At 48.1% G+C, this 23,942-nt stretch overlaps 1 protein-coding gene across 3 annotated transcripts in view; it reads left to right on the top strand.

The window, feature by feature from the left end:
- Positions 1–5,319: 5,319 nt before the first annotated feature.
- PPARD (peroxisome proliferator activated receptor delta) overlaps positions 5,320–23,942 on the top strand; it is an 83,540-nt gene continuing 64,917 nt past the window's right edge. For 2 of the 3 annotated variants that reach the window (XM_047101220.1, XM_047101218.1), the window contains exon 1: positions 5,320–5,434. The gene's annotated coding sequence lies outside the window, so the exon portion shown is untranslated. Of the gene's footprint in view, positions 5,435–9,219; positions 9,304–23,942 lie in introns of all 3 variants that reach the window. The other variant, XM_047101219.1, reaches the window with a different exon arrangement.

Raw genomic sequence — 23,942 nt, 5'->3', positions numbered from 1 at the left:
GCTCGTGCCCCGCTTCAGGTGAGCTTGAGCCCTGCCTCAGTGAGCCCTGCTTCTCTCTCTCTCCCTCCCTCTCTCTCTGCCCCTCACTCGCTCCCTCTCTCTCTCTCAAAAAGAGAAAGGTAATAAAGCAGTTTTATATGGCAATGTCAATATTTATAAAATAGAAATTATAGGGGCGCCTGGGTGGCGCAGTCGGTTAAGCGTCCGACTTCAGCCAGGTCACGATCTCGCGGTCCGTGAGTTCGAGCCCCGCGTCGGGCTCTGGGCTGATGGCTCAGAGCCTGGAGCCTGCTTCCGATTCTGTGTCTCCCTCTCTCTCTGCCCCTCCCCCGTTCATGCTCTGTCTCTCTCTGTCCCAAAAATAAATAAACGTTGAAAAAAAAATTAAAAAAAAAAAATAAAATAGAAATTATATCCATTTTCTAAGTTTTAAACTAATGGTGAGAAATATTAGATGTCACCTTAAAAATGTGCAGGGAGATGCGTAGTTATATACTTTATACTATATATAAGTATATATATATATATATATATATATATACTTATATACTATTTAGGAATAGAGAGGCAAAACAATCTGAAGACTACCACCCATGACTAGAAAGGTAGAATGAAGCCTGATTACAGACATTCTTGGAGACTAGGTAGAGTTTAGTCTTGAGGTGGCAAGCCAATCCCTAAACTTTCAGTTTCCTCACCTGGAAATGAGGTCCATTCCAGGTTTTGGAATATTCTATAACTGGCCACAGGGAGGCGTTGATGGTTGAGATACTGCTAGGAAGATAGCCCTGATGCCTGAATGCCATCCATATTGGAACCGTTACGAAAAGCTCTCAGTCTTGAGGGACATAACTAGGGGGCAGGAGAAGATATCTTCCAGTCTTTTTATTTTTAATTTTTAAATTAATTTTTAAATTTTATTTTTGAGAAAGCGCAAGTGGGGAAGGGGCAAGAAAGGGGACAGAGGAAGAGAATGTGAAGCGGGCTTGCCTCTAACAGCAGCAAGCCCAACGTGGGGCTCGAACCCACAAACCGTGAGATCATGACCTGAGCCAAAGTCAGATATTCAACTGACTGAGCCACCCAGGTGCACCACACCTTCTAGTCTTTTCATTCCAGGATTAGAAAGTAACTCCTCTGCCCTTTCCAACATCCTGGACAAAGGAGTGTGTATCCAATCTCTGATGCCCTCAGAGATAATCATAAACTCTGGGGACCATGTGAAAAGCACAGCCATTGTGGTCCTAAGTCATCCCAGTCTGGTTTGTATAGCAGGAGGAGTGGGGAGGTAGGGCGATTGGCTGCAGTGCAACAGGCTGTTGCACGTTGTTGCCAGGATCTTCAGGGTGCCGCCAGGGTGCCGCCAGCTCAAGTGCAAGGTCTCCCCCGCTGAGAGTCGCTTTTCTGGCCCCTGCTGTAGGTGAGAAGGGGGAGGAAGGGAAATACCAAGGAGACTGATTTTAGGAGGCTAAATGGCTGTGGTGGAGGTTGGAATGTAATTCAAAGCAAATCTAGCTTTATCTCACACCATACGTTATTATTCAGTTATGCTATAATTAGGCATCAGAACAGGGTTCTGAGACCTCTGGCTGGTCTGGAAAGGGTTGCAGAGGCTTGGCAGCGACCAGCTTTTCCCCCTTTGAGTTGCCTATGGACAAATCGAGTCAAAATGAAGATTCAAGAAACAGAAACTGGCTGATTTAAGTTAAAAAAGGGGGGTGGGGATTTATTAATAGAGTATAGAAGAGTTCCTTAAATAACTGGGAGGATGAGAGAAAGCCAGCTTGGAGGCTGTATAGTCAGGAACAATACCTCAAATTATGGCACATGGCAGTGCTTATGAAGACACCCCAGCTGCTTCGTCTGGGTATAGTCGCTGCTGATTCCGTGGCTAATACCACTGGTTTGGTATTCTGGCTGCTTCTTACAGCTAGAAATCAGGTGGAGCTGCTGCTGGGCCACTTACCCAAATGCATTATGTGTGCTTCCCAGTTTTTCATCTTCCCAACTTCCAGTGGAGCCTTGGTTGTGTGGCAATACCCTAGTTGAAAAGGGAGCTGGAAGCAAATGCCTGACATTTTCCACCTTCTACTGTGGAGGAAGAGTCTAAAGTGGGAGATTCCTGGGGCGCCTGGGTGGCTCAGTGGGTTGAGCGTTGGACTTCAGCTCAGGTCATGATCTCGTGGTTTGTGTGTTGGAGCCCCACATTGGGCTCTTTGCTGTCAGCATGGAGCCTGCTTCAGATTCTCTGTCCCCCTCTCTCTCTGCCCCTCCCCTATTCATTCTCTCTCAAAATAAGTAAATAAGCTTTTAAAAAATAAATAAATAGGGGTGCCTGTGGCTCAGTTGGTTAAGCATCTGACTTCACCTCAGGTCATGATCTTGTGGTTTGTGAGTTTGAGCCCCGTGTCAGGCTCTGTGCTGACAGCTCAGAGCCTGGAGCCTGGAGATTCTGTGTCTCCCTCTCTCTGCTCCTCCCCTGCTCATGCTCAGTCTCTGTCTCTCAAAAATAAATACACGTTTAAAAATTTTTTAAAAAAATGAAGTGGGAGATTCCCCAAATATGGGAAGATGGTTCAGAAGTTAGGTGGCCAAAAACAAGGAAGCCTTGAAGAGGACGGATATACAGAAAATGTCACATTCTGAGGCTAGCAATATGGTGGCAAAGGGAGCCACAATCATTTTATATGAGGAACTAGGGATGTTGTATAGGGGAATGGGATCAAACATCAGAAGGTCTCTTTTTTTTTTTTTTTTTTTCAACGTTTATTTATTTTTGGGACAGAGAGAGACAGAGCATGAACGGGGGAGGGGCAGAGAGAGAGGGAGACACAGAATCGGAAGCAGGCTCCAGGCTCTGAGCTATCAGCCCAGAGTTCGGGGCTCGAACTCACAGACCACGAGATGGTGACCTGGCTGAAGTCGGACGCTTAACTGACTGCGCCACCCAGGCGCCCCCAGAAGGTCTCTTATAGGGAAAACAATTCGACTTAGTTTACTTCCAAGGGAGAGGACAGACACTGTTGGGTAGGTGCACCAGAGATATAAACTTCTGCTCAATATGAGGAAGATTTTTATTTTTTGTTCTTTAAAACAAAACAAAACAAAACCATGTTTCCACTATGAAAAAAATGCTCAGACTAAAAATGTAGAAAGATAATAACTCATAAAAACAGAACGCAAAGACAACTGCTGATAACATTTTAGCGTTTCCTTTGTTTTTTTCCTATCCTTTTTGTTTGCCCAACAGTATACATAGCTATATATTCCCTATATATCATCAGATCCTGCTTTTTTCCACTTACTATCATAACATTTTTCCTTTTTTTTTTTTTTTTTTTTTTACAACTCTACAAATCATAATAATCCGTCAGGAGCATACAAAATAATTTACCTAAACATTTCTGTTGTTGACAGTGAGGTTATCTCCAGTTTTTTTTAAAAATAATATTGCAATGAGCAATAGAATTATGTGGTCTAAATGTTAAATACATACTTACTAAATATATTATGTAAAATATTCTCTTTATCTATCTTTTAATATAAAAATGAAATGAGGTGGAAAATGTAATATCTTGACAGTACTCCCAGAATTTCTTTTAGGAAGGGAGCTGTTGTTATTTTATGTTTTTTAAAAGTTTACTTATTTATTTTGAGAGAGAGACAGAGAGAGAAAGAGGAGGAAGGGCAGAGAGAGACAAAGAATCCCAACCAGACTCTACACTGTCAGCACAGAGCCCGACGTGGGGCTCGAACCCAAGGACAGCAAGATCATGACCTGAGTCAAAACCAAGAGTCAGATGCTTAACTGACTGAGCCATAAGCCTCCTAAGGGTAGAAAGTAAGATCTTCAGGGCTGGAGTGTTGGCTGGAACCCTAGCAAAAAGAGATGGGGTTAAGATGTCTCTATCTGCCCGGAAATGAGGAAGAATTTGTTTTTTCTCCAGAGAGGGTGGGATAGAGGAGAGAATGGTGGGTCAGGGAGGAGAGTAGTGATTTGGGAGAAGGCAAGGCCCTAAGAGGTGAAGGGCCAATCAGAAAACCTCAAATGGGTTGTTCAGAAAAGACTCTTAAGGAATGTCTGATGTGTAAGTTTAAACCTTTTGCAATGCATCATGTGACCCTGCTCCAGGGCCCAAAGCGTCATAATGTCTTCTCTGCCCATGAATGTTTTGTGTGGGAAGAGGTGTGGGCAGTCTTCAGGAAGGGCTTCGTTTCTACATTTTTGAACTGTGGCACTACAGCAGCCTGGCAGAAACAGGAACCTGGAGGCAGAGAGATTCAGAAGAATATAAATCTCCAGAAATTTGCAGAAATCTTAGGGAAGCCTTTGACCTCCACAACCCATTCTTACTTCAATCTCCAAGGACAAGGAAGTCGATGCCTGAATTACACAAGTAATGCACATTCATTTCAAAAAGTTAAAAAAGAGAGAGAGGGAGGGAGGCAGAAGAAAAACAATCACTCATAGTTCTATCATCCAGACATCTGAGGGTGTGGCCTGAGAAATGTACTTAAGGGGAAGAGGTAATCCTAACTTTAAAAGACATTTGGAGAGAAGGGAGTTACCCATTGCTCGTATACCTGTGAGTCAAGTTTTGTTCCTCGCCAAATAACAAACCCAACTTCTTCCGCCATACTGCCTACTAGCTGCTAGGTATCTTGTCATGGTATATCTGAAGGGACAGGTTGGGATAACAGGTCCCTTCCCAGGCCTCAAGAACTGGGTTAAGAAGCAAGAACAGAATTTGCTACAACAGTAAGGAGGATGCTCCCCATTTAGGTGGGCAAGCATATTACTTAAGTACAGAGGAAGATAGGTAGAAAGTCCATAACCATAAATTTCTAGTTGCAGAAGCCTCTCCAGGGAGGAAAGTCTTTTCTTTAAAACTTACAGGCAACACGGACTCCTCCAGTGGAGTCTGGAGACCCAGGTTCTAGCCCCGGCATGGCTTCTGACCGCAAGTCACTCACACTCCCTGAGACCGTTTCTTCAGTGGAAAGACGTGGAGGCTGCATTAGACGACCTTTAAATTCCCTTCCAGCTTTAAATTCCCTTTTGCGATACTTGTCAGACTTGTCTTACGGCCCTGGAACATCCCCTCCTGCTCCTCCCTCAGCTGCCACGTCCGCATCCCACACCAGAGGGCGCTGCAGGCGGGTCCTGGGTAACATGCGGTGGGCGGAGTGCAGAATCAGGGGAGCGCCCAGGACGCGCGGTGATTGGCCCCGGTCGGGGCGGAAGGGGGCGTGGGGAGAAGGGGGCCGAGCTGCGCGGTGACCTCAGGATGGTGGGGGCGGGGTCGGGCCGCGCAGCGTGTGACGCCGCGGCCGCCTCGGAGCTGGGGATTAATGGGAAAAGTTTTGGCAGGCTTCGGAGGATTCTGCGGAGCCTGCGGGACGGCAGAGGCGGCGCGGGAGGCGGCCAAAACAGGTCAGTCCGGGTCGGGGGAAGCGGTAGCAAGCAGCGGAAGGAGGCGGCGGGCCCGGGCTGAGGCGGCCAGCCGGGTCGGGACGCGAGGCCCGGTGGGGAGTGGGGTGGGGGGAGCGGCAGGGGTCCGCGGGCTGAGCCGCTGCGGCTTCCCGATGGCCCGGCCCCGGCCGGTGCGCCGTGGTTTGTTGCTCTCCTGGCGCCCGCGCGCCCCCAGCCTTTTGGTCCCCCATCACTGAGCCCGAACCGCGAGCCTCCCCCACCAGACTCTGTGCCCCCTCTTGGGCCTAGTGGCTCCGTCTTGTCCCATTTCTGTGTTCTGAGAGCTGGGTCTAAGGTTCGGGGTCCTCTCCCCTTCCCTACCATTGCCTCTGACCTCTTCCTTCATCCCTTCTGTGGTGTCTCCAAATCCATTGCCCTCTTTACCGAAGATCTCCTTGGGGATCTTCTCTGTCCCTCTCGTTATCTTTATGTCCTGCCTTCGTCCCCCTATCTGCCCTCTCGGTCTTTGCTCTCTTTTCCCATCCTGGTTCCCCTTCTTCCCCCATTTCCTGCCCCCCCCCCCTCAGGATTACCGCTCCCCCTCATCTTCGCGGTGTTATTAGGCTTTTTCAGCCCCATGCCAGCAATCCCTGTCTACCTAAGCCCCTTTTACCCTGGCTACCCTCAGATGCCCTGTTTTCGCCTCTCTCTCTAATTTCCTTCTTATTAGCCCCGTCTCCTGCATTCCTGTCACCTACCTCCCAGTTCCTTGCCTCTACTTAGGGAAGAAGCATTAGCTCCACGCTCTACTCCGCTTTTCCCTTGACTTGCTGTTGAGATACCCCCCCCCGGGTGGGGTGGGGGGCATTCAGCCCCTGATTGAAGTAAGGGGCTGAATGTCTGAGGTAAATAGCAGGCAGGTCTGTTTGGGAGAATTGACTTGGGTGTTGCATCGGGGATAATGTCCAATTTGTACACCATTCTTCTAATCTCAGTTTTAATACTTCCCCTTTATGGGTCTGTTGACTTCCAGGAACCCTTGGGGAGAGACCAGCCGCTGAGTTGGGTGTGTGCCAGGGGTAGCTGGAGGCCTCATCCAACTCTTTTCCCCTTCCAGGAAACAGGGCTCCGTGTCTTTCCACTCTGGATGTACCCAAGCACGGTTACATCATGATACTCCAGATTATCTCTGCCCTCTCTGCCCACCCTTCTCCCTGTGCCCCATCCCAAAGAGCTAAGAGAAGTCTCCAGAAGTTGTGCCCCAGAGAATGCCTTAACCTTTTTCCTCTGTACTGTGTCCAAGACATTTTTTTCCTGCATGAGTTTTGAAATAGATTGCCAGCCCGATAGCCCTGGGGGCTGGCAGGCGGCTGTCCCGTTTGTTATTGGTCACCTGAACCAGCCTCTGATTTTCACTCGTACATCCCTGACCTCACTGAATGTGAGGGCCTCTGATGTCAGTCACTGAGCAGGTTCTCTTGAAGATTCTTCCTCCATTTTCCTTGAGAGCTTAATTTCCTGCGGATCCAAGAGGGAGGCGGACCTTAAGTTCTGTTCCTTTTGCCCTGCCAGGTGGATATCTGCCTGGGGAGGTTGTGGGGCTGTATTGGTTAGATGGTGTCTGGAATTTGAGTTGTGTCCAGTCACAGACATATTCTCTCTGGGGCTAGAGACCCCACCACCTTCTTGATGTGTCTTCGTGTCAGGCAGAAAGTTCTTTTCAGATGCTTTCAATTTGCGCTCCTTTATTTGGCATTGGTCCCCTGGAGAGATCTTCAGGAAATAACATATCCTCTGTTTCTGCCCAATCTGATCTTGGAGGATTCTGAAAGCATGACCCACTCTCACATTTAGAAATGAAGGCCTGTTGTTTCACCTGGCTCTGGGTTTCTAGGTCTCCTCTTTTGAGGATCGTGTTTTCTGTCTTTGAGCCAGAATTGGACCCAGAATTGGCAACCTTCAAGAGCTGTGGTGGAGAGCCAAGTGAACCAGCTTGGACCAGACTTTAAAGTTTTGGAATTCTCTTGCGCACTGACCCTTTTCTGTGAAAGGAGTACGATTGTGGACAGCTGAGCCAGTTTCCTCTCCACTGGCCCCTGAGCCCCTTCCTAAGCAGTACTTGTGTCGGATTTGGGCAGAATGGACCAAAAGGGGTGGGCTTCTTCCTGTGAAAAGCATCCCTCCAGGGTTGGAATGGGTCATTCTGATGGAGGTGAGCTTGTGTGTTTGGCAGTAATTTAGTCCAGTCTCTGGCTCCCAAGGACTTGACCTGGCTCTTTGAGAGGTGTGCTACTCCTCTCTTTGCTTGTCCGTTAGTGGTGCTCTGTACCCAGGCAGCAGGTGAGAAGGGCTTGAGAAGAGGGCAAGCCCAGTCCTTATGCAACAGCTTGGGCACCAGCAGCTCTGGCTGGATAGATTCCTTCAGTTTATCCACTCTGTGGCCTCTGTGGATGGTCAGGATTATCAATTACCAAGTTCCCATTCAGTGATTTTTTGCAGAGTTTGGGCCAGCCGTCTCTGTTTTTCAAAAGGTGTAGGCAGACAGAGCCCTGACATTATTCTACAGAAGATGTAACCTGTCAGCTCCTTAGTTTAACGGACTATTCTTTTGTTTGGCTGCCTTTCTTCTTTCCTCTCCACCAGTGTTTTCTTCCTTTGGTGTGTGCCTCTACCCATTGAAGAAGAATGGCCCTTACCAGGCCTGTGGTCCCTCAGATCTCTTCCCTAAGGGCCTGATAGAGGATAGCCGTGTTGTACACTGGCCTAGGAAGCAAGTAGGCTTCTGCTTTGGGTAGAGTACAGCTGTTCTGGCTGTTGTGCAAGCTGTCCTGAGGGCATGCAGATCCTGGCATGTTCTGGGACCGGGTAGCTCCTCTCTTTCAGGAGTTGGATTGTGGCTTTAAAGACTTCAGCTGTATAGCCTGTCACTGAGGCTCACCTCCCAGTGTGTTCCCTGCTGGCTGGGAAGCTCAGTTGCAGGGCCCTCGTCCAGTGCCTGAGTAGGGCCTGGAAATGCCAGGAGCTGCCCCGCTGCCTTGCACTGTCCACGCTGGGATCACTCTCTTCTTTCTCCCTACCCAGCGTTTCCACAGACTTGGTCTGTCCTGCCAGGCTCTGGCTTGTGTCGGGTCAGAAGTTCTGTGTGTGATGATTCCCTGGTCTATGCCATGTTGTCCCAGATTGCACAGTGGCTGCTTGTCAATGGTTTGAAATCCCCGAGCATTTTTCTGTGCCTTGGGATCCAGGGGGAGGAGCCACTGACAGCAGCTGGTTTCAGAGGAGAGCTGGGCACTTGCTCGAGCCTGGCAGGGAGGAGATGGCCTCTTGCATCAGGTTTCAGACATGTGGGTCTTCTTCCTTGGCAGGTGGTTCCTGGCCTTCATAACTCCGAGGCTGGTGATTGGGGTGTGACTCTAGTCCTGGTTCCATGGGGCTTGGGTCAAGGACTCAAGCATGACTCAGGGCATCTCCATTTATGAGCTGCCACCTGTGGGGGATGTTGGACTCCAGATCCTTCTTCACGTTGCCAGCTCCTTGTGCCCCACCCACCCTGGTAAAATCAGCAAAGCCGGTGTCTGCTTACTTGGAAATCAGCAGACTACTTCCAGGACTGGGAAATATTTGCTGACTCAGGCTCAGAATAACAACATCTCAGGGTGTGTGTGTGTGTGTGTGAAGGACAGAGAAAGAGCCAGCTTGCTTGGGAGCACCTTTTGAGCCCTAGTGTTTAATTATAATATTAAAGCTGCTTTTCTGACCCCTGGTGCTTCTCAGCTGAAGATGTTGGGTTTCTTTCTATCCTGCAGTGTTGCGTGGTGTTTTGGGCATGCACGTGGTACTCACGCAGTGGCTTCTGTTCACCGACAGATGAGGACAGATGCACCAAAGCGGTAATCCCATTTTCCTTACACAAGGACCTCTGACAACCAACTGACACATCCCAGATTTAGGATCCTGGCCCAAAAGATGAAGTGATTTCACTAGGGCTGAGTTCCTAGATCCCAGGTGTCTATCATAACATTTGGTACTCATTGTTTACACATAGTGGGCATTTATTTAAACATTATTAAAGGTCTATGGCTTATGTAGTTTTGGGGAGAGCACTGAGATTTTTCACCTTTACACCCACTAAAACACAGACTCCACAAGGGCAGGGACTTAACTTTGTTTCCTGTTGTGTCTAGGACTGCCTTGCACCGAGGAGATGCTAAATAAATATTTGTCGAATGAATCAGTGTACAAACTTTTCTTCTCTGTCTGTGTGGGTGCCAGACAAAGATGGTGTCTGTCATTTTCTTTCATTTGTGCAACAGACATTTTTGAGCGTCTGCTATGTGCCAGGCACAGTAGTAGATACTTGGGGAATGATGATAGTAAAAAAAAACCAGATTCAGTCCCCATCTTATGGGTCTGTGGTTTGCTGGCATATGTGAGCTGGGGGTAAGAAATGGAGCTGTTTTCTTCCATCTCTGCTAGCGTAGCAGGTCTGTACAATGCTCTGGGCTTCTTGTTACTGTTTCCCTGTTTGTTCTCAGGATGCCTGGCAGATTTTATAAACTCTCAGAAGGGGAGCTACAGGGAATTCGATGTCATTGTCCCAGCTATTTGGGAGGCCGGGCTATGGCGAGGTCCCTGCCGGGGGCCAGGGAAACATGGGCTCTCATCTGGTTTGTTGTAATCTCTGAAGTTCAGTGGTTCCAGGAGCTGTTTATGAGCCTTACTTCCCTTTCTCTGCCTTTAACACCCTGTGGGTTTTCCTGTTGCCAAACAGGGTGCCGAGCCCATGTGTCTGTCAGTCTGTGGGGGTCAGGTTGTTTGTGGATCTTGCAGGAAGGCCTCAGGCGGGGGCCCCTCCTGTTGTCAAACCCGTACCAAGTCCTTTCGTCTCAAGGAAATGTGCATGAGGAAGAAGGGGGGCTTGGGAGACTTCTGAGGTTCCCCACGAGGGGATAAGGTAGAACTTCCCCCTGGGTTCATTGCTCTGTCATTTGTGTCAGCAGCAGCTAGTCACAGTGGCAGCAATTGTACATGTCCAGGGGTCACTTGTCCAGTTTATCCTGAGGCTCTGAGCTCCCAGTCCCAGCTAGAAGTTTTCTTTCTTAGTTTCCATTGGCAAAAGGTGAGGCTGTCAGAGTTTTCAGTGCTAATCTCAAAAAACTGTGGTTTGGTTGTTATCTTTGTCTTTCTCATCTGAGGCACTTTTGTGGGTCAGGTGCTGTGACAGATGTTTCAGCAACGGTCCTTGGCTGCTCCCGTCCCCCAAGTGTGTGGAATCTAGTTGGGGAGAGAAGACATGTGCACAAAAAGATTTTGAGGGGCGCCTGGATGGTTCAGTCAGTTAAGCGTTCAACTCTTGATCTCAGCTCAGGTCATGATCTCATGGTTTGTGGGTTTAAGCCCCGTGTCGGGCTCTGTGCTGACAGTATAGAGCCTGCTTGGAATTCTGTCTCTCCTTTCTGCCCCTCCCTACCCCCTCTTTCTCAAAATAAATAAATAAACTTAAAAAAAAAAGTCTGTCAAATACTCAAATCTAACATAACTTGTTACCCTTGGGGTGACTGGGTGGCTCAGTTGGTTAAGTGTCCGACTTTGGCTCAGGCCATGATCTCACGGTTCGTGAGTTCAAGCCCCACGTTGGGCTCTGTGCTGACATCTCAGAGCCTCGAGCCTGCTTCGGGTTCTGTGTCTCCCTCTCTCTGCCCCTCCCCCACTCATGCTCTGTCTCTCTCCCTCTCAAAAATAAATAAACACTAAAAAAACCTTATAATTTGTTACTCTTTTCTTTCAAGTAAAAAATGTTGTATCATGAAGAAAATGACTAGTTTAGCTTGTAACTCAATCTCACGATTGTTTTTTCTTGATAACCACGTAACTCTTGTTTTATTACAAAGAATATTTAAAAGACATGTACTTAAAGGTCAAGATTTAATGAAGTTAGTTTTTATTGTCTCATTTAGGACATTCTTTTTTTTTAATTTTTTTATTTTAGAGAAAGAGGGAAAGAGGGAGAACCCCAAGCAGGCTCCACAGTCAGCATGGAGCCTGATGTGAGGCTTGATCCCACAACCCTGGGATTATGACCTGAGCCAAAATCAAGAGTCAGGTGCTCAACCGACTGAGCCACCCAGGCGCCCCTCATTTAGGATATTCTTAAGTGAAATTGATAATTTATTTTCTTTCATTGTTGTTTGAGTTGACTGGCTCATCTGGGCAGTTCTTAGTTGGGATATATTGCTTTAGTCAAATGGAGGCTGGGACAGGAGTCATTTGAAGGCTCAACTGGGCTGGACATCCACCCTGGCTCACTTACATGGCTCGCGCTTGATGCTGGCTGTTGGCTAGAGTGCTTACATGTGGCCTCCGCATGTGACTTGGTCTTCTCACAGCACGATGGCTGGATTCTGAACAGAAACATCCCAAGAGGGAGCATACTGAGAGATCCAGGGCTAAAGGGCAAGGTTTCTTGTGACCTAGCCTTGGAAGTAACACAGTGTCAATTCCTTTGTGTTTTCCTGGTCTCAGGACCAGTTCAGATTCAGAGGACTGCACAAGGGTATGAATACCAAGAGGCATGGTTCATTGGGAGGGAGAGAGGGCTCCTCAGAGACCAGCTACTGCTTCTTTTTTAGCATCCCTTATGTGAGGTAGCCTGGCCGGTATATATGAGTGATACTTCCAGGAGAAAAGTGCATCTTCTCACCATTTCCATTCCTGGGAACCACTGTTAGTTAGGAAATTCCTAGTAGGTTGGTAGAGGCCATTGAATGCCAGGTGAAGGAATTTGCACTGTGTGTTTTTTGGGCAGTGGATAGCCATTGATGGTTTTGGAGCAAGGGGTGATTGTGTTAATATTGCATTAAAGATTGATTGAATGGAGAAAGAATGGAGATAGAGAGGTTAGGTAGGAGACTACTCCAGTGGTCTGAATGTGAGGAAATTCTTCCTCATACTGAATCTGAGTTCCTCTGGTTTTGATTTCGATCTTTCAGCCACACAGATTGAGGACCCAAGGCATGGCTGGAGGAACCCCTTCCCCCCTTTATTCAGGGATGCTGGTACACAGGAGAGATCAAAAGGTTCACCAAAGGTAGAAGGCAACTAAAGTCAGGTTTTATTGTCAAGGCACATTAAAAAGTTAATAAAAGAAAAAAAAGTTAATAAAAGAAAAAAAGAAAAACCAGTTAGTAAAAGAAAAAAATAAAGCTTCGTTGTAGCACCACTAACAGTGTTTCAGTTACATCTTCGTTTCGCTCTCATGGACCATTAGGGAGCGAGGAGAAGAGTGAGAGGCAGAAAGAGGGGGACAAATTAGAGGCTGGTAGGGAGAAGGGGAGAGAAGGAGGCCAAAGGGGGATACAGCAAAAAGAGTGTGAAGGAGGTTGGGAATGGAGGAACTGCTCCAGGCTGAGGGGCGACTCACTGGCTGGCAAAGATCCCACTCCTTCTGTGCTTCCTGGGGGGCCCTGGCCTCAGGGTTTAGACACCTCATGTCTTGCCCAGCCTCTGTAGCTTTTTCATTTGAGAAGAGACTGTGGGAAGAGCTGGAGTGGATTTGGTGTTGGATGGACCTGGGGGTGATTCAGCTCTGGTATACAGGGTATACGGGGTGCCTGAATGGCTGACGTGAACCTCGGGCTGTGCTGAGGTCCCAAACCCCCTTTGTACCGAGCTAGGTTCTGAGGTGGAGAGCTCAGGAAGAAATGCCTGTCCGAAACAGTGCCTTCCCTGAGTTGCAGGCTGTGGCACCGGGGGCCCAGCCTCAGCACGGGGAGTCTGCAGGTGCTGTTAAACAGTTGGTGTCCTGGGCAGTGCGTTGCGACACGTCCCCTTTCCTTCCCCCCACCCTGAGTCCAGTCTTCAGAGCCTACCTCCCAGCCCAGCCTTGCCAACATCTCAGCAGCCCTCCCAAGACCATTACCAAATTCTCCACAGCTAATAGCGACACGCCTTTGAAAGAGTTCTCTCATGGGGCGAATGCTGAAGGGAGAGGCTCCCCAGTGTTAGGGGAAAACCACTTGTTGCTGAAGTTCATTTCTGCACTGTTAGACGAACAGGTATCTAAAAACAGATTTTCCCTGCCTTCACTTGTAATCTGCTGTAACACCGTGATCCTTGTCTTATCACTGCTTTTGGCACTTCCCTCATCCAAGAGTTGTCAGCTCAGAAGCACGTGTTTTTGGCTACTATGCCAATGGAAGTGCAGGCCAACTTTGCTCTCCCAATAGGCGACATTAGCCAAGCAGGCCACCCTCCATATACAACAGTCTGTGGGCCCACTCTCCTCAAAAACAGGTCGTCCTTCAATTTGCCAGAACCCAGAGCTTTACCTATCGTCCTCTTTTCCAAACAAGCAAATGTGGTGTCCCTTCCTCAGTTTCCCTTAATTGCTTCAAATATTGCCTTGTTCATAACTCTCACTTTACTTTCTTTGCCTCTGGTTCCATTTCCTTTAGCACCAGGTTTCTCAGCCACAGACATTTTGGGCTGGGTAAGTCTTTTATTGATTGATTGAAAGTGTGTGTGTGTGTGTGTGTGTGTGTGTGTGTGTGTGCGCGTGCGCACGCGCGCGCACAAGCAGGGGAGAGGCAGAGAGAGAGAATCCCAAGCAGGCTTTGCCCTGTCAGCACAGAGCCAGATGCAGGGTTCAGTCTCCTGTAACGTGAGATCATGCTTGCGCTGAAACCAAGAGTCAGACACTTAACCAACTGAGCCACCCAGGCAGCCCTGGGCTGGGTAATTCTTTATCAAGTGGGCTGTCTGTGTACTGTAGGATGTTTAGCATCATCCCTGGCTTCTACCCCACTAGATGTTGATAGCTCCTCCCTCTACCAGTTGTGAAAACCAAGAATGTCTCCAGACATTGCCACATATCAAGGGGGCAGAATCACTCTTGGTTGAGAGCCACTGCTATGTCACTTCGCCCACTAAATATTTCTGGCCAGCTAGATCCACCGGTGAACAGCACATCAGTAAAACCAATACAGTAAGCGTGTAGTTCTTAACATTGGAAATGTATCCTCCTCAGTCACGTCACTGGGCCCTTGAGGACTTTGGGGAGCAGTGAAATAATTGACAATGAGTAGCATGTTCCAACTAAGTAAGAAGCTGTATGATGTCTCCATAACAGAGGGACGGTGTCCAAGGTGTAAAGCAATCTCCTGGAGTGGTTGTGTTTCTTGTGTTTTGCTTTTCCAGGTCTTTTGGTGTCTGGGCCAAAGCCACCTTCCTATAGCTCGCAGAGGTGCCGTGCAGGATAGAGTTGATAATGTGTAGCGTGTAAACTGTCATTAACCTGTCCGTTCCTGGTGTCAGACATTACTAGCTGATCTGGTGCTCTGATCACAGCAGCATTCCTCTCCAAAGCCACATGAGTTCTTGGAACCCTCTACGCAAGGCAGTTCTCATGAGAGAAGGCTCACCTGCCATCCCTGATCTTGAGCTTGTTTGTCTGGTCCAGACCATTTCTTTCCAGCTTCCCCTACTGCAAAAGCCTTTGGGACAGTCCAGAGATCCAGGTGGGTTCCCTTTGACCCCACAGCACTTGCATCTTGGGATGAACTCCTGTGTGGTCCATTGGAGGCTTCAGGTTGGAGACTACCGTTCTCCCTTAAGGAGGCCCTCCAGCGGCCAAAATGCTCAGTTCCATGAAATTAGTTCCCCACCCCTTAGATAATAGCAAGCAATGATAGCAAAAGAAAGACCCTAGTCCAGGACGCTGCCAGGATTCTTGTTCTGACCCTCTTTCATGTGGACCAGAGGTCTGAACTATGTTCCTTCCGCACTTTTGGAGTCTGTCTTCCGTGGTGGTAGACTGGGTAATGGTCCCCAAAGATATCCAATATCCAGCCTGTGACCCCTGGGACTTGTAGATGCTACCTTATATGGCAAAATGGACTTTGCAGATGCAATTAAGGATCTCAAAATGGGGAGATTATCCTGGATTATCCAAGTGGGCCCTAAGTGCAGTCACAGGTGTCCTGTTAAGAGGGAGGCAATGGGAAATTTGATACAGAGGAAGGCGGTGTGACTGTCACTGGATCTCAAGATGGAGGACGAGGCCAAGGAACACAAGGAATGCAGCTCTAGAAGCTGGAGAAGGCAAGGAAACACATGTTCCCCTAGAACCTCTGGAGCAACGTGGCCTTGCCAATAGCTAGATTTTGGAGTGAAACCGATTTTGGACTTTCACCTCCAGAACTGTAGGAGAATAATTATGTTTTAAGCCACTAAGTTTGTAGTAATTTGTAACCATGGCAGTAAGAAGCTACCTATAGGTCTCATTTACCTCCAGGCACAGGTGGTGACTTGGCTGGTCCTCGTTCCTATTTTAAGGCAGTCTTAGAGCATCCCTTTTACAGCAGTTCAAGATTCTAGGTCCTGCCTTTTCCCAGACTAATATTTGAAACACTATGCTCTTTGGGGGAACCTTTAAAAGAGTTCTTAGGAGTAAAAGAGAAAGCCTCAGGTAGTGTCTGATCCTTGTTTTTGTAAGTCACCCCCTACCTTCAATCAGATCAGTAATAGTTTCAGACTGTTGAGGATCCAGGATTAGTGTAAATCTCACTCCGCTTCCATCTACCACTCACTAATAGGCATATATTGGGTACCTCCTATGTGCTAGGCATTGGGGTGAAGGAGTGAACAAGCAGATAAAGAAGACTCCTGCTCTCATGGTGGTTGTGGTGGAGAATGAGAGAGCCAGAATTATGTAGCGAACAGGTCAGATGGTGGTAAATGCTATATCAAAAAATAAAGCAGGAAAGAAGTGGTGGCACTTTTAAATAGAGGGCTTGAGGAAGGCCTCACTGAGAAGATAATCTTAAGGCTCGAAGAGGAGAGTGAGCCATGTATGGGAAGAATCTTCTGAGTGAGGGAAAACAAGTGCAAAGGCCCAGAGGCGGGAACATGACTGGGTGTTTGAGGAATAGTCTGGAGGCCACTGTGGCTGGAGTGGAATGAGGGGAGAAAAGAATAGAAGGTGAGGTCAGAGAGGTGACTGGGGCCAGATCACCGTTGACCCAGAAGTCTGTAAAATCTCTTACTTCACCTGGCCCTTAGCCTCTTCCTTCCTTTTCTCGTCACACGACCCCTCAGTCTTTATGCCTGTGTTCCTCAGTTCCTTTACATAGAATATCTATCACATCGTACCTACGGCACATCAGCAGGTAAACATAGTCAACTTAAAATGTTAGAAGAGGGGGGAAAAGCATTCTCCTCTTTCTGAATAATAAAAGTACTTCCACTGTCAGTAGTGGTATGGAGCTGTGTTCCTAGGGATGCAGGTTGGCTGCTCTGCTCTCCCCAGGCAGTCCTGGGGTGCTTTCTGGGGGTCCTCACTTCGGTCACCCTCCTCCTCAGCCCATGAGGACCTCCAAGCCCCCAGGCCTGCTGCTTCTTTCCACTCCACTCCTCCTGGGCTACTTAGTGTGGGTCCCACAGCTGCCTTCCTGACATTCTGTCTAACCAGCCCACTCTTCTCCCTGCTTTCCTCCCAGGAACAGCACATAGCCTGCCTTCTCCCCCACTACTCAGCCAGGTGGCTGGGGGCTGCTGGAAGAAGGAGCAAAGTGTGCAAGCTGGTGCCACTGCACATTTATGGTCACCACTTAGCTTCTCAGCAGTCACAGGCCTGCCCCCACCATGTCTTAGAGCCCTTAGCTCTCCTGGGAGTGGCCTTTCCAATCCTAGGGACTCTGCCTCCTCTAGGTCCTCATGATGTGGTTTGGGTTTCTAAGAATCAGATCCATACAGGTCAAGTAAGCCCAGCTTGAAAAGTCATACTGTTCCTGGATAGTGACCCCATGACAGTTCTGGTGCTTTGGCAACTTTTCAGAATGACAATCTGTCAGTAGTTCATGGTAAGCTTCATTGCCATCTAGGGGTCAGTTACAAATTGTCCCCACAGATTAAATTCTCCATGCCTGTGTCCCTGATTTTATAGTCTGAGGTGACGCTTCCCAGAACCTGCTTTAAATAATGGCATCAAATTGATTGTTGCTGAGAAATTAAAAATCCTTGGTAATAAGCAAACTGAGCAATGATAATTTTCTATCTCCCAAGTGAAAATCACTAGGTGAATAAATTCCCAAACTGTAGAATGCATCCAATCAAAATTGTATTATCCCAGTCTTGTTTTTATTTTTGCAGTGTATGATTTCTATGACATCTCTTTTTTTTTTGGCATCTTAACGTCCCAGTGTATTGACAACATCTACTTACAATTTGCCTTTCATGTCCTTACAGCGTGTCACCTTGTAGGAAAATATTTTGTCCATTTTCTAGCCCATCTCCTGACCTAGTAGGCTTATCTGCACCCAGGCCAAGGCCTGTCTCCGTCCCCTGCCAGCCTAGGGTAGCCTTGTCTTCTCACGCACAACCAGGACCATCTGTTTTTGATTCACTTTTGTACCCCCACCCTGGGCATGTTGCAGACAACCAAGAATACCTCTCCTGAGGTGGTTCCAGCGCCGCCAGTGCTGCCCATGTGCTGCTTTCCCTCTGTGGTCTGCGGCCTGGACCTTGCCCTCCTTTCTTCCTTCTGCTTCCACCGTGAGAAAGAACTGATCCATCCATCTGATGTTCTCGATGAATCAGAGACCTTGTTGAGTCGCAAGGGAGCAGCCTCCACTGCACAGTCACGTGCTCGGTCCTGATGAGTGTTCATTAGCCACGTTCAAAGATCATCTCCCCCGAAATTGGCTCCTTGATGGGCAAGTGTCTTGTGCAGAGATGGCTCACCAAGCACTTGTCAGACGGAAGGGTGACTGGATGGCCAACCTAAGTGGCTTGCTTCCTAGAGTAGCGCCGGCACTAACCTGTGCCGGAGCCCTGTCTGGGAAGTCACTTCATGGGGCAGCAGTCAGACATCTGTAGAAGGAAACTTAAGGACCCCTTGGCTAGTTATTGCTCTTCCCTGTGGTTGAAGCTCAGTGAAAGACAGCTGAGGTTTTTGGTTTTGGCAGTCTTTCCCATTTGCCTCCTTCTCTCCACTTCCTCCCCTGGGGGTCTGGGGAGCCTTCCTTCTCGTACCTCTGGCTCAGCACCTACCGTGCTATATTATGGTGGAGTTATTGCCTGCATTCTAGGCTCTGATGTCTGATTGTGAGTTCTTTCGAGAGCTGGGCTCACCTGTGTCTAATACCCACAGAAGTCAGTAGCTACCCAGGAGCCAAGCAAGCTATGGCTCTAAGGTGTTGAATGCACTGTGCTAATCACGTCACATGTATCACCTTGTTGAATCCCCACAACCCTGAGAGGTAGGACTCATTATGCCCGTTTTATAGATGAGGATGTGGAGGCTCAGACTGGTTAGGAAAGTTGCCTAAAAGCTGCACAACTAGTAAGTGGCAGAGCTGAGATTTGAACCCAGGTGTGTAAAGCTGTGTCTTTGATTACCACACAGCAGGCCTCCCCACAGAGGATGGCTGGTTGACTGTAATTCTTCCGGTGTGGAAAGTACCTGCTTGACTGGCCAGACTGGTGTTGGCTTCCAAGAGCACTCCCTGCTTCCGAGCCCAGCAGAGTGTCTTGTTGGTCACTGGGCAGAACCAGATGTTGGCAGGCTTTGGAGCCCCCTGCTCAGTCTTGTGCCAGGTCAGTGGGAAGAGGAGGCCCTGAGAATGGCTGTACTTAGTGCCTCCCTGGGTCTGCTTCAAGGCCGTGAGCAACCCCCTAGAACCAGAAGAAATAACCAGCCAACTGGTGGGCCAGGCATGTGTAGTGGCAGGGGCTTGAAGGAGGAAAAAAACCAATCTCTGATCTGAGTGATTAATCAGCCTGTTTGCAGTCTGGCGAAGGGAGAGAAGAAAGAGAGAAGGTGGCCCAGGTGTGCAGATACGGAGAGAAGAAAGAAAAGGAAATTGCCTTTATTCAGATTCTCCTTTGGGCCAGATGTCATGCCATGGGTGAGCCCACTCTCCTTCATGCCAGCCTGCAAGAGGCAGGTATTGGTATTCCCATTTAACAGATGAGGACGTGCAGGATCACAGAGCTTAAAGAGCCCACTCAAGTCACACACCTGACAAATGACAGAGCTGAGGTTTAAGCCCTTTGGTTCCCCCTGTGCTTCTCAGTTCAGACTGCTTTTCCTGCTCTGTCCCCTTAGCCTGGGCTTTGCAGGCACTTGTGAATGTGTGCAGGTATCCACTGTGAGCAGAGGCTGAAGCAGAATTAGGGCTCTGGGTACCTGTCCTACTCAGCTGCTTGGTTCCTACCTAGACCAGCCGGACACTGGGCTCAACCAGCAGGGCCTTATGTTTTTCCCCTTTCTTGTACCTTGCCATCCTTGGCTTATTTTTAGAGAGCTATTTTTATTTCTGCTCCCACTTCCTGACTGGAGGCGCAGGGGTTGGGGTACAGGGAAGGCTTTGGGAATCAGAAGAGACAGGCATAAGTAGCATCTCAGCGGTGTCCTTGGCTGGGCTCTGGGGACTGTGCTCCCCTGCCTGCCTTGATGGCCCCTCCTCAGGCCAGCTGTAGGCCCAGGGGATCTTGGACAGAGGGACAGTCGCACTCCTCCTTTCTTTGGCTCCTCAGAAGGGAAGGAGCTTTCCCCTGAAGCAGAACAGGAAGTAGCATGTGGCACTCTTCATATTTTTAGCTCACTGGCTCTTTCTGAGGATAAGGACTTTGAGGGAATTTGGGGTACTGGTTGAGAGCCAGAATACGTGGGACTGAGTTCTGGCTCTACTAGTAGCTTGGGGCAAGTCACTTTATGACTCAGTGGCTTCCTCTTCTGTAACAAAGGGGAGATAACTACCCCTCAGGGCTGACTTGAGGATTAAAAGAGCTCCTACTTGTAAAGGCATAGGTGTATCACTCATTGAGTGTTGATTGTTTTATTGTTAGCGTATCTCTGGACCCTAGGCACCTAGCGGCTTGGGGTGGATGCCAGTATATGTTCCTTGGTGAATAGAACTTCAAGACTATTTATTTTCCTGTTTTCTTCTGAATGTTGGCTGGAGTGGGTGTTGACTCCAGTCAGTGATTGGCCTGCGGAGCCCACACAGTAATTCTCATGGCAGCTTCCTGCAGTCCACCCCCTCCAGCCCTTACCTGAGCCTCGGATGAGACAGTCAGGTGAAGTGAGGAGTCTTCCAGCTGGAGGATGTCAGTCGCCACCCCCCACCCCCCGCCCTGCTTTTTTACTTTTGCACCTTTCTGAAGCTCTGGCTTTTGGTTATGAGCTCTGGAGGGGTAGGGACCTGGATCCCATGGGTGCAGACACAACCAGGTGATTCAGGGTGCTTGGGCCCAAGGTTTTGAAGGTGGGGGCGGGGGGGTTTGCCACTGGCAAGCTGTTTAGCTAGTAACAATGAAAGACATCTTTGGAAACTTGTACTTGGGGGCTTGGAAATTAATCAGATACCACCAGTGGCCAGTATAATGGAATTTGGAAAACAGTCATTTTTAGGATATGGAGCTGGCACTCAGGCACAAGCATTTCCATGTGTATGGTTTTTAATTTATCTTAAAATGTCTTAATTATATAAATAATGCTTATTCATAATAGACAATTAGAAAATACTTAAGTCATGGGGATAGAATGGGCAGCATGCATTATTATAGTCAGTAACATTGTATTACAAATTTGAAGGTTGGTGAGAAAGTAAATCTTAAAGTTCTCATCACCAGAAGGAAAAAAATATTTGTAACTTTGGTGACAGATGGTAACGAGACTTATAGTGGAGATCATTTTGCAGTGGATACAAATGTCTAATCATTATGTTGTACACCTCAAACTACTGTATGTTGGTCATACTCCAATAAAAAAAGAAAATACACCTAAGCACTGAGAACGAAATACAAGTCATACATAGTCACACCATCCATAAGTGACTGCTGTAAAGGTTAGTCTGTGTTCAGATTTTACTATGACTTTGTGTACTTATTTTTTTTCTTTCAAAAATGGGATAGTATTTAACATTCAGTTTTGCGACTTGCCTTTCCAATTTTTCAGGTGGTTTCTTTCTTTTTTTAATTTTTTTTTTTTTTTTTTTTTTAGTGTTTGTTTATTTTTGAGAGAGAGAGCACTAGTGGGGGAGCGGCAGAGAGAGTGGGAGACACAGCATCCAAAGCAGGCTCCAGGCACTGAGCCGTCAGCAAAGAGCCAGGTGCGTGACTCAAACTCACAAACTGGGAGATCATGACCTGAGCCAAAGTCAGAACTTAACCAACTGAGCCACCCAGGCGCCCTGATAAGGAAATATGTCTTGATGAAAGGTGCTCCTCCACCGAGGCCCTGCTCTTTCCATGAACTTGCACCTGGTCTGCTTTCTCCACCTGGCAGTGCCCAGGCCAGGTGGTTTCACAGGTCTGGTGTGCCCGGCCCTGCTGGCCTCTGTGTGTCAGCAGCTGCTCTGTGGCACCTCACTGGGCAATAGGCAGGGATCTGAGCATAGTAGTGAGGCATAAGGAAGATGTTCCCAGCACCCTCAACGGCTCAGATTCCATTCTAGAAAAACAGCTCAGAGCCAGCGAGAAAATTGAAGATGGGGTATTCTGGGAGAAATAAGCTATGCCTCCCCTTTACTTCTTACAGAAAAAAAATGAGATCTCTGGCACTAGGTGAGTAAAAGGCTTGTGTGAGCCCTGAGGGTGAGTGAGACTTGGCATCTCAGCTTTTTTTCTGGGCCCCTCTGATTTGCACACAGGCTGGTGTTACATGGTGAGGCCAGGAATTCATGATTATGGACAGGATGACTTCTATAAGTTGTGTGTTCCTATGGGCCTTCCTGGATCATACTTGTTTTCCTGTGGATCCCAGTCTTGGTACAACTTGGCAGAAACCCTCTGGGCCACAGAGCAGGGTAGCTTCCTGTACATCCCCTCAAGCGTGCACTGCTCTTCTCCCTTCCTCCACTCCTGAGCTATAATTAAGTTCCTCCGTGAAACCGAATCCCTCAGCTGACACATGCTTGTAACTGCAGTCCTGGTCATTGGGCAGCTCGTCTGGGGTGACTCTTGGGGCTGGTGTCTCAGCCTCCAGACGGTCTTGGGTAGGTCTGTAGGAGGTGGAGACCTGCCAGGACAGGGATGGGTCTAAAGAAGCAGGGACAGGCCTTGCCCAAGAGCCCAAAAGTAGGAAGTCATGGGAGCAATGAAGGGCTGGTGAGCAGCCAGAGTGTGTTAGGGGACACAGAGGTGGAGGGGATGGACAGGCTGCCTTGTAGGGTGAGAGGGCACGGACAGGGACAGGCTTTTGAATCACTGAGCCCCAAGGCAAAATGTGAGCAGTTTATTTTATTTTACATTGTATCTATTTCTCTAGCATTAAAATTTTTTTTGATGTTTATTCATTTTTGAGAGACAGCACGAAGGGGCAGAGTGAGAGACACACACACAGAATCCGAAGCAGGCTCCAGGCTCTGAGCTGTTAGCACAGAGCTCTCTATGTGGGTCTTGAACCCACGAACCGCGAGATACGGTCTGAGCCAAAGTTGGACGCTCAACCGACTGAGCCACCCAGGCACCCCATAGTTCTCTAGCATTTTAAAATTGAGATATACTTCACATAACATGAAATTCACTACTTTAAAGCATGTATGTCAAGGGGTTTTGGTGTATTCTCTCTGATGACCTCTAATTCCAGAACATTTGCATCACCCCAAAACAAACCCTGTACCTATTTGTACTTAGCCCCTGGCACCACTCTGCCCTCAGCCCCTGGCAACCACTAACCTATCCTTCTCCCTGGATTTCCCTATTTTGGATATTTCACATAAATGGAATCTTACAGTGTGTGGCCTTTTGTGTCTGTCTTTCATTCAGCATAGTGTTGTCAAGGTTAATCTGTGTACTTGCTATCTAAGTAGTATGCAATGGTACTTCATTCCTTTTTATGGCCGAATAACATTCTACTTTATGGAAAATACCATGTTTTGTTTATCCACTCAGCAGCTGATGGACATTTGGGTTGTTTCCATTTTTTGGCTGCTGTGAACATTCATTGACAGGCTTTTGTGTGGATATATGCTTTAAGTTCTTTAGGGAATATAACTAGGGATGGAATTGCTGGGTCATATGCTAACTTTGGCATTTTGAGGAACTACTCAAGTGGCTGCAGAGTGCCCTCACTCATTTATTTATTATGTTTATTGGCTCTTTATTTTTATTTTTTTTTTAAGGTTTATTCATTTATTTTTGAGAGGCGGGGAGGGGCACAGAGAGAGAGGGAGAGAGAGAATCCCAAGCAGGCTCTGCACTATCGGTACAGAGCCTGATACAGGGCTTGAACTCACCAACTGTGAGATCATGACCTAAGCCAAACTCCACAGTTGGATGCTTAAGCGGCTAAGCCACCCAGGTGCCCCATATTGGCTCTGTCTTTCTCTCTTTAAGTGTTTATTTTTGAGAGAGAGACACGCAGAGCACAAGCTAGGAGGGGCAGAGAGAGAGGGAGACACAGAATCTGAAGCAGGATCCAGGCTCAGAGCTGTTGGCACAGAGCCCGACGTGGGGCTCAAACTCACAAACCATGAGATCGTGACCTGAGCTGAAGTCAGAAGCTGAACCGACTGAGCCACCCAGG

This window comes from Lynx rufus, unplaced genomic scaffold, assembly GCF_022079265.1.
Source record: "Lynx rufus isolate CCGP_SWC_20201006 ecotype Redwood Valley unplaced genomic scaffold, mLynRuf1.p SCAF_6, whole genome shotgun sequence".
Taxonomy (NCBI): domain Eukaryota; kingdom Metazoa; phylum Chordata; class Mammalia; order Carnivora; family Felidae; genus Lynx; species Lynx rufus.
This window is presented reverse-complemented; position numbering and strand designations above follow the sequence as displayed.